Here is a 9519-nt window from a genome sequence, read left to right as displayed (position 1 = left end):
GCGGTTCTTGGTGACCTGCAACATATAGTCCCCTTTTTTTTCGTTTTATATATTAATTCAACAATAAACAATAATAAATATATACATCATAAAAACTACACTAATAATAGGTTGCACGAGACATTTAAGGATGAAGTTTGTAGTTTAAGGCTCGGACTGTGTAGGGATGGAATAAACCAATTCGACAATCTTAGTTCTCAACATAGTACTCGGCCGGTACTGTTAGTGATCTATAATTTGCCACCTTGGTTGCGAATGAAGCGTAAGTACATTATGCTTTTTTGTCTTAGTACTTGGCCCGTACTGTTAGTCATTAGCTTTTTTGGCACTTTCTCTCATTAAGTGGTTCAAACTTGGTTTGTTTTGCATGAAACTTGGCACACAACACTATTTGGTATATATTATTGTGTTGAAATGGTTAGAATTGAAAACAATAGTCATATGCTTGAAATTACGTGCTAAGTTGCGTTTTTAAGGTTTTTTAAGCGTTTAAGGCACTTTCTAGCATAAAGTTGTTCAAACTTGGTTCGTTTTGCATGAAACTTGGCGCTGAACACTATTTGGTATATATTAATGTGTCTAAATGGTTAGAATTGAAAACAATAGTCATATGCTTGAAGTTACGTGCTGAGTTCCATTTTAAAGGTTTTTTTAAGTGTTTTTTGGCACTTTCTCAAATAAAGTAGTTCAAACTTGTTTTGTTTGGCATGAAACTTCGTACACAAATCTATTTGTAATATCTATTATTGTGTTGAAATGGTTATAATTGAAAACATTAGTCATATACTCGAAATTACGTGCTAAGTTGACTTTTAAGGTTTTTCAAGCGTTTTTTGCACTTGCTCGCATAAAGTAGTTTAAACTTAGTTTGTTTTGCATTAAACTTGACATACAACATTATTTCGTATATATTATTGTGTTGAATTAGTTAGAATAGAAAACAATAGTCATATGCTTGAAGTTACTTGCTATGTTACGGCTTTACAGTTTTTAAAGCGTTTTTGGCACTTTCTCGCATAAAGTAGTTCAAACTTGGTTTGTTTGGCAAGAAACTTCGCACACAACACTATTTCATATATATTATTGTGCTAAAATGGTTAGAATAGAAAAAAATAGGGGTATGCTTGAAATTATGTGCTAAGTTGCCTTTTAAAGGTTTTTTAAGCGTTTTTGGCACTTTCTCGCATAAAGAAGTCCAAACTTGGTTTGTTTGGCTTGAAACTTGGCACACAACACTATTTGGTATATATATTATTGTTTTGAAATGTTTAGAATTGAAAATAGTAGTCATATGCTTGAAATTACTTGCTAAGTTTTGCTTTTTAGGTTTTTCAAGCGTTTTTGCCACTTTCTCGCATAAAGTAGTTAAAACTTGGTTTGTTTTGCATAAAACTTGACACACAACACTATTTGGTATATATTATTGTGTTGAAATATTTAGAATAGAAAAAAATAGTCATATGGTTGAAGTTACGTGCTAAGTTGCGTTTTTACGGTTTTTAAAGCGTTTTTGACACTTTCTCACATAAACTAGTTTAAACTTGGTTTGTTTGGCATGAAACTTAGCACACAAAAATATTTGGTATATATATTGGGTTGAAATGTTTAGAATTGAAAACAACAGTCATATGCTTGAAATTATGTGCTAAGTTGCGCTTTTAAGGTTTTTTGAAGCGTTTTTGGCACTTTCTGGCATAAAATTGTTCAAACTTGGTTTGTTTTGCATGAAATTTGGCACATAACAGTATTTGGTATATATTATTGTTTTGAAATGGTTAAAATTGAAAACAGTAGTCATATGCTAGAAATTACGTGCTAACTTGCGCTTTAAAAGTTTTTCAAGCGTTTTTGGCACTTTCTCGCATAAAGTTGTTCAAATTGGTTTGTTTTGCATGCAATATGGCACACAACACTATTTTGGTATATATTATTGTGTTAAAATGGTTAGAATTGAAAATAATAGTCATATGCTTGAAGTTACGTGCTAAGTTGTAGTTTTACGGTTTTTAAAGCGTAAGTACATTATGCTTTTTTGTCATAGTACTTGGACGCTACTGTTAGTCATAAGCATTTTTTGCACTTTCTCACATAAAGTAGGTCAAAATTGGTTTTTTTGGCATAAAAGTTGGCACGTAACACTATTTGATAAACATTATTATGTTGAATTGGTTAGAATTGTAAACAGTAGTTATGTGCTTGAAATTACGTGCTAAGTTGCGTTTTAAAGGTTTTTTAGGCGTTATTTATACTTTCTCGCATAAAATAGTTTAAACTTGGTTTGTTTTGCATGAAACATGGCACAAAACACTATTTGGTATATAAGATAGTGTTGAAATGGTTAGAATTGAACATCATAGTCATATGCTTGAAATTACGTTCTACATCGCGTTTTTAAGGTTTTTTAAACATTTTTTGAACTTTCTTGCATATAGCAGTTTAAACTTGGTTTTTTTGCATGAAACATGGCACACAACACTATTTGGTATATAAGATTTTTTTGAAATAGTAATAATTAAAAACAATAGTCATATGCTTGAAATTACGTGCTTAGTTGCGTTTTACGGGTTTTTAAGCGTTTTGGCACTTTCTCGCATAGAGTAATTCAAGCTTAGTTTGTATGGCATGAAATTTTGCACACAACACTATTTGGTATATATTATTGTGTTGAAATTGTTAGAATTGAATGTCCTAGTCATATGCTTGAAAATTAGGTGCTATGTTGCTTTTTAAAGGTTTTTTAAGTGTTTTTTGCACTTTCTCGCATAAAACAGTTCAAACTTGGTTTATTTTGAGTGAAACTTGGCACACAACACTCTTTGGTATATATCATTTTTTTTAAATGGTTAGAATTGAAAATCCTAGTCATATGCTTGAAATTACGTGCTAAGTTGCGTTTTAAAGCTTTTTAAAGCGTTTTTGGCACTTTCTTACATAAAGTAGTTCAAACTTGGTTTGTTTGGCATGAAACATGGCACACAACACTATTTGGTATATATTATTGTTTTGAAATGGTTATATTTGAAAACAGTAGTCAAGTGCTTGAAATTACGTGCTAAGTTTCATTTTTAAGGTTTTGTAGGTGTTTTTGCACTTTTTCGCATAAAGTAGTTCAAAAATGGTTTCTTTGGCATGAAACATGGCATACAACACTATTTGGTATATAATATTGTTTTGAAATAGTTAGAATTGAAAACAATAGTCATATACTTGAAATTACATGATCAATTGCGTTTTTACGGGTTTTTAAGCGTTTTGGCACTTTCTCGCATAAAGTAGTTCAAGCTTGGTTTTTTTGGCATTAAAATTGGCACACAACACTATTTGGTATATATAATTGTGTTTAAAAATATCAGAATCGAAAATCATAGTCATATGCTTGAAATTACGTAAAAAGTTGCAATTTTTAGGTTTTTAAAGTATTTTTGGCACTTTCTTGCATAAAATAATTCAAACTTGGTTTGTTAGGCATGAAATTTGGCACACAACACTATTATGTATATATTGTTGTGTTGAAATTGTTAGTATTTAATGTCCTAGTCATATGCTTGAAATTATGTGCTAAATTGGTATTTTAAGGTATTTTAAGTTTTTTTGACACTTTCTCGCATAAAGCAATTCAAACTTGGTTGTTTTGAATGAAACTTGGCACACAACACTCTTTGGTATATATTATTATTTTCAAATTTTTAAAATTGAAATCATAGTCATATGCTTGAAATTACGTGCTAAGTTGCGTTTTAAAGCTTTTTTAAGTGTTTTTTTGCACTTTCTTGCATAAAGTAGTTCAAACTTGGTTTGTTTGGCATGAAACATGGCATACAACACTATTTGGTATATATTATTATTTTGAAATGGTTATATTTGAAAACAGTAGTCATGTACTTGAAATTACGTGCTAAGTTGCGTTTTCAAGGTTTTGTAGGTGTTTTTTGCACGTTTTTGCATAAAGTAGTTCAAAAATGGTGTCTTTGGCATGAAACATGGCACACAACATTATTTGGTATATAATATTGTTTTGAAATAGTTAGAATTGAAAACAATAGTAATATGCTTGAAATTACGTGCTCAATTGCATTTTTACGTGATTTTAAGCGTTTTGTCACTTTCTCGCATAAAGAAGTTCAAGCTTGGTTTTTTTGGCATGAAACTTGGCACACAAAACTATTTGGTAAATTTGATTGTGTTTAAATTGTTAGAATCAAAAATCATAGTCATGTGCTTGAAATTACGTGCTAAGTTGCGATTTTAAGGTTTTCAAAGTGTTTTTGGCATTTTCTCGCATAAAGTAGTTCAAACTTGGTTTGTTTGGCATGAAATTTGGCACACAACACTGTTTGGTATATATTAGTTTGTTGAAATTGTTATAATTGAAAGTCCTAGTCAAATGCTTGAAATTACGTGCTAAGTTGCGTTTTAAAGGTTTTTTAAGTGTTTTTTGGCACTTTCTCGCAAAAAGCAGTTCAAAATTGGTTTATTTTGAGTGAAACTTAACACACAACACTCTTTGGTATATATTATTGTGTTGAAATGCTTAGAATTGAAAATTATAGTCTTATCCTTGAAATTACGTGCTAAGTTGTGTTTTAATGCTTTTTAAAGCGTTTTTGGCACTTTCTTGCACAAAGTAATTAAAACTTGGTTTGTTTGGCATGAAACATGGCACACAACACTATTTGGTATATATTATTATTTTGAAATGATTATAATTGTAAACAATAGTAATGTGCTTGAAATTACGTGCTAAGTCGCATTTTAAAGGTTTTTTAGGCGTTGTTTATACTTTCTCGCATAAAATAGTTCAAACTTGGTTTCTTTGGCATGAAATATGGCAAAAAACACTATTTGGTACATAAGATTGTGTTGAAATGGTTAAAATTAAACATCATATTCATATGCTTGAAAAATTACGTGCTAAATCGTGTTTTTTAAGGTTTTTAAAACGTTTTTGGAACTTTCTCGCATATAGTAATTCAAACTTGGTTTGTTTTGCATGAAACTTGGCACCCAACACTATTTTGTATATATTATTTTTTTTGAAAAGGTAAGAATTGAAAACAAATGTCATATGCTTCTTGGTTTGTTTGGCATGAAACCTGGCACACAACACTATTTGGCATATAATATTGTGTTGAAAGTTTTAGATTTGAAAATAGGTTTCATATGCTTGAAATTACATGCTAAATTGCGTTTTTAAGGTTTTTTAGGAGTTGTTTGCACTTTCTAGCATAAAGTAGTTCAAACTTGGTTTGTTTTGCATGAAACACGGTTTACAACACTATTTTGTATATATTATTGTGTCTCAATGGTTTTAATTGAAAATCATAGTCCTATGCTTGAAATTACGTGCTAAGTTGCGTTTTTAAGATTTAAGTGTTTTTTGCACTTTCTCGCATAAAGTAGTTGAAACTTTGTTTGTTTGGCATGAAACTTGTCACAAAACACTATTTGGTATATATTATTGTGTTGAAATGGTAAGAATTGAAAATTATATTCATATTTTTGAAATTACGTGTTAAGTTGCGTTTTAAAAGTTTTGTAGGTTTTTTTTGCACTTTTTCGTATAAAGTAGTTCAAACTTGGTTTTTTGGCATGAAACATGGCACACAACACTATTTGGTATATAAGATTGTTTTGAAATAGTTAGAATTGAAAACAATAGTCATATGCTTGAAATTACGTGCTAAGTAGCGTTTTTATGGGTTTTTAAGCGCTTTTGGTACTTTTTCGTATCAAGTAGTTCAAGCTTGGTTTTTTTTGGCATGAAACTTGGAACACAACACTATTTGGTATATATAATAATTGTGCTTAAATTTTTATAGTCGAAAATCATAGTCATATGCTTCAAATTACGTGCTAAGTTGCGATTTTTAGGTTTTGAAAGTGTTTTTGGCACTTTCTCGCATAATGTAATTCAAACTTGGTTTGTTTGGCATGAAATTTGGCACACAACACTATTTGATATATATTATTGTGTTGAAATTTTTAGAATTCAAAAGTCATAGTCATATGCTTGAAATTACGTGCTAAGTTGGTTTTTTAAGGTTTTTTAAGTGTTTTTGGCACTTTCTCGCATAAAGCAGTTCAAACTTGGTTTGTTTTGAATGAAACTTGTTACACAACACTCTTTGGTATATATTATTGTGTTGAAATTGTTAGAATTGAAAATCATAGTCATATGCTTTAAATTACATGCTAAGTTGCGTATTAAAGATTTTTTAAGCGATTTTGGCACTTTCTTGCACATACTAGCTCAAACTTGGTTTGTTTGGGATGAAACATGGAACACAACACTATTTGGTATATATTATTGTTTTGAAATGGTTATATTTGAAAACAGTAGTCATGTACTTGAAATTACATGCTATGTTATGTTTTTAAAGTTTTTTAGGCATTGTTTGCACTTTCTAGCATAAAATAGTTCAAACTTGGTTTTTTTAGCATGAAACATGGCACAAAACACTGTTTGGTATATAAGATTGTGTTGAAATGGTTATATCTGAACATTATAATCATATGCACGAAATTACGTGTTAAGACGTGTTTTCAAGGTTTTTAAAACGTTTTTGGATCTTTCTCGCATATAGTAGTCAAACTTGGTTTGTTTTGCATGAAACTTGGCACCCAACACTATTTGGTATATATTATTTATTGAAAAGGTTATAATTCAAAACAATAGTCAAATGCTTGAAATTACGTGCTATGTTGCTTTTTTAAGTTTTTTTATGTAGTTTTGGCACTTTCTCGCATAAAGTAGTTCAAACTCAGTTTGTTTTGTATGAACCATGGCACACAACAATATTTGGTATGTATTATTGTGTTGAAATGGGTAGAATTGAAAATCATAGTCATATGCTTGAAATTACGTGCTAAGTTGCTTTTAAAGGTTTTTTAGGCGTTTTTGACAATTTCTAGCACAATGTAGTTCAAACTTGTTTTGTTTGGCATGAAACTTTGCACACCACACTATTCAATATATATTATTGTGTTGAAATTTTAAGAATTAAAAATAGTAGTCATACGCTTGAAAATTACGTGTTAAGTTGCATTTTTAAGGTTTTTGAGGCGTTGTTTGCACTTTCTAGCATAAAGTTGTTCAAACTTGGTTTGTTTTGCATAAAACATGGTTTACAATACTATATGGTATATAATATTGTGTTTAAATGGTTTTAATTGAAAATCATAGTCCTATGCTTGAAATTACGTGCTAAGTTGCGTTTTTAAGGTTTTTTAAGTGTTTTTGGCACTTTCTCGCATAAAGTTGTTGAAACTTGGTTTGTTTGGCATGAAACTTGTCACAAAATACTATTTGGTATATATTATTGTGTTGAAATGGTAATAATTTAAAATAATAGTCATATGCTTGAAATTACGTGCTAAGTTGCGTTTTCAAGGTTTTTTAGGTGTTTTTTACACTTTTTCACATACAGTAGTTGAAACTTTGTTTCTTTGGCATGAAACATGGCACACATCACTATTTGGTATATAAGATAGTTTTGAAATAGTTATAATTGAAAACAATAGTTATATGCTTTAAATTACGTGCTAAGTTGCGTTTTTACGGGTTTTAAAGCATTTTTGATACTTTCTCGTATAAAGTAGTTCAAGCTTGGTTTTTTTTGGCATGAACGTTGGCACACAACACTATTTGGTATACATAATTTTGTTTAAATTGTTAGAATCGAAAATCATAGTTATATGTTTGAAATTACGTGCTAAGTTGCGATTTTTAGGTTTCTAAAGTGTTTTTTTTTTGCACTTTCTCGCATAAAGTAATTCAAGCTTGGTTTGTTTGGCATGAAATTTGGCACACCACACTATTTGGTGTATATTATTGTTTTGAAATTTTTAGAATTGAAAGTCATAGTTATATGTTTGAAATTACGTGATAAGTTGTTTTTTAAAGGTTTTTTAAGTGTTTTTGGCATTTTCTCACGTAAAGCAATGCAAACTTGGTTTGTTTTGAATGAAACATGGCACACAACACTCTTTGGTATATATTATTCTGTTGAAATGGTTAGAATTGAAAATCATAGTCATATGCTTGAAATTACGTACTAAGTTGCTTTTTAAAGCTTTTTTTAAGCGTTTTTGGCACTTTCTTGCATAAACTAGTTCAAACTTGGTTTATTTGAGATGAAACATGGCACACAACACTATTTGGTATATATTATTGTTTTGAAATAGTTATATTTGAAAATTGTAGTCATGTGCTTGAACTTACGTGCTAAGTTGCGTTTTAAAGGTTTTTAGGCGTTTGCATTTTCTAGTATAAAATAGTTCAAACTTGGTTTGTTTGGCATGAAACGTGGCACAAAACACTATTTGGTATATAAGATTGTGTTAAAGTGGTTATAATTGAACATCATAGTTATATACATCAAATTACATGGTAAGTCGCGTTTTCAAGGTTTTTAAAACGTTTTGACTTTTTCGTATATAGTAGTTTAAACTTAGTTTGTTTTGCATGAAACTTGGCACCCAACACTATTTGGTATATATTATTTTGTTGAAAAGGTTAGAATTGAAAACAATAGTTAAATGCTTGAAATTACGAGCTAAGTTGCTTTTTTATGGTTTTTTTTAAGTGTTTTTTGGCATTTTGTCGTATAAAGTAGTTCAAACTTAGTTTGTTTGGCATGAAACTTGACACACAACACTATTTGGTATATAAATTTTAAAATAAATGTAGAAAAACAAGACTTAATTGAAGAATATTGCAAACTTATAAACTAATTCTCACTTTCCTTAAAATGGGAAATTATTTCCCACTTTACCGTCCACGTAGGATAGGTGTGAGAAATTTTTTTTTTTTAATATAACCGCTACATGAAATGGCGGTTTTGTTTAGGGATCTGAACTAAACCGCTACTTGAAATGGCGTTTTGTGGATTTTTAATTTTTTTTTTTAACAAAAAATTAATATTGAGTAAACTGCCACTTGAAGTGGCGGTTTGGTAGCAGTACAAAACAGCAACCAATAGCTTCCTTTGAGCATTTCATTTTGCTCTTTCCTTCTTGCTGTCGGTATTAGGTTAAAAAAAATTTCTTCACTCTCATTTACTTCAAATTTACAATTCCTCTCATTCAACTAAGCTAATCAACTACATTCCCATCTTCTCCTTGTGTACTAGTTCATTTTCATCCTCATTTAAGGTATGAATAAAACCCTAATTTTTTTTCAATATGCAAATTGATTTTTTGTTCATTATTGTTTTGAATTGAAGTTATAAAAACGTTAATTGTTTGTTACATTCTATTGTTTTCATGATTTAAGCTTACGTTTTACACATTTGTAGTTGAATTTTAGGATTTGTTTTGTATGCATATAAAGTGTTTGATGAAATGCTTCAATGAAAGTTTATTACTTTGTAGGGTTAGTTTAATGGTTTTTGTATATATTCATGGTATTTTTAGCTTTTATATTTGAAATGAACCTTCTAATAAGTGTTCTAATACCTTAATATCACAAATTCTTGTATTCAAATTTACACTTCCCTTTCTCACAATCAACAATTAAGT

Source organism: Amaranthus tricolor, chromosome 12 (assembly GCF_026212465.1).
Source record: "Amaranthus tricolor cultivar Red isolate AtriRed21 chromosome 12, ASM2621246v1, whole genome shotgun sequence".
Taxonomy (NCBI): domain Eukaryota; kingdom Viridiplantae; phylum Streptophyta; class Magnoliopsida; order Caryophyllales; family Amaranthaceae; genus Amaranthus; species Amaranthus tricolor.
This window is presented reverse-complemented; position numbering follows the sequence as displayed.